Consider the following 202-nt stretch of genomic DNA (forward strand, 5'->3'; position numbering starts at 1 on the left):
GAAGCACACCCATACCCCAGCCCCTGCCCTATGCCCCTATGGCCGGGGCAGGGAGGGCTCACAGCGCTCCCCGCTATTCCCGGAGCCCATCCACACTCCTGTTCCCACAGCCGGGGGTCACAGCCCCCTCCCCGCTATTCCCGGAGCCCATCCACACTCCTGCTCCCACAGCCGGGGGGCACAGCGCTCCCCGCCATTCCTG

This window comes from Geospiza fortis, unplaced genomic scaffold (assembly GCF_000277835.1).
Source record: "Geospiza fortis unplaced genomic scaffold, GeoFor_1.0 scaffold254, whole genome shotgun sequence".
Lineage (NCBI taxonomy): Eukaryota > Metazoa > Chordata > Aves > Passeriformes > Thraupidae > Geospiza > Geospiza fortis.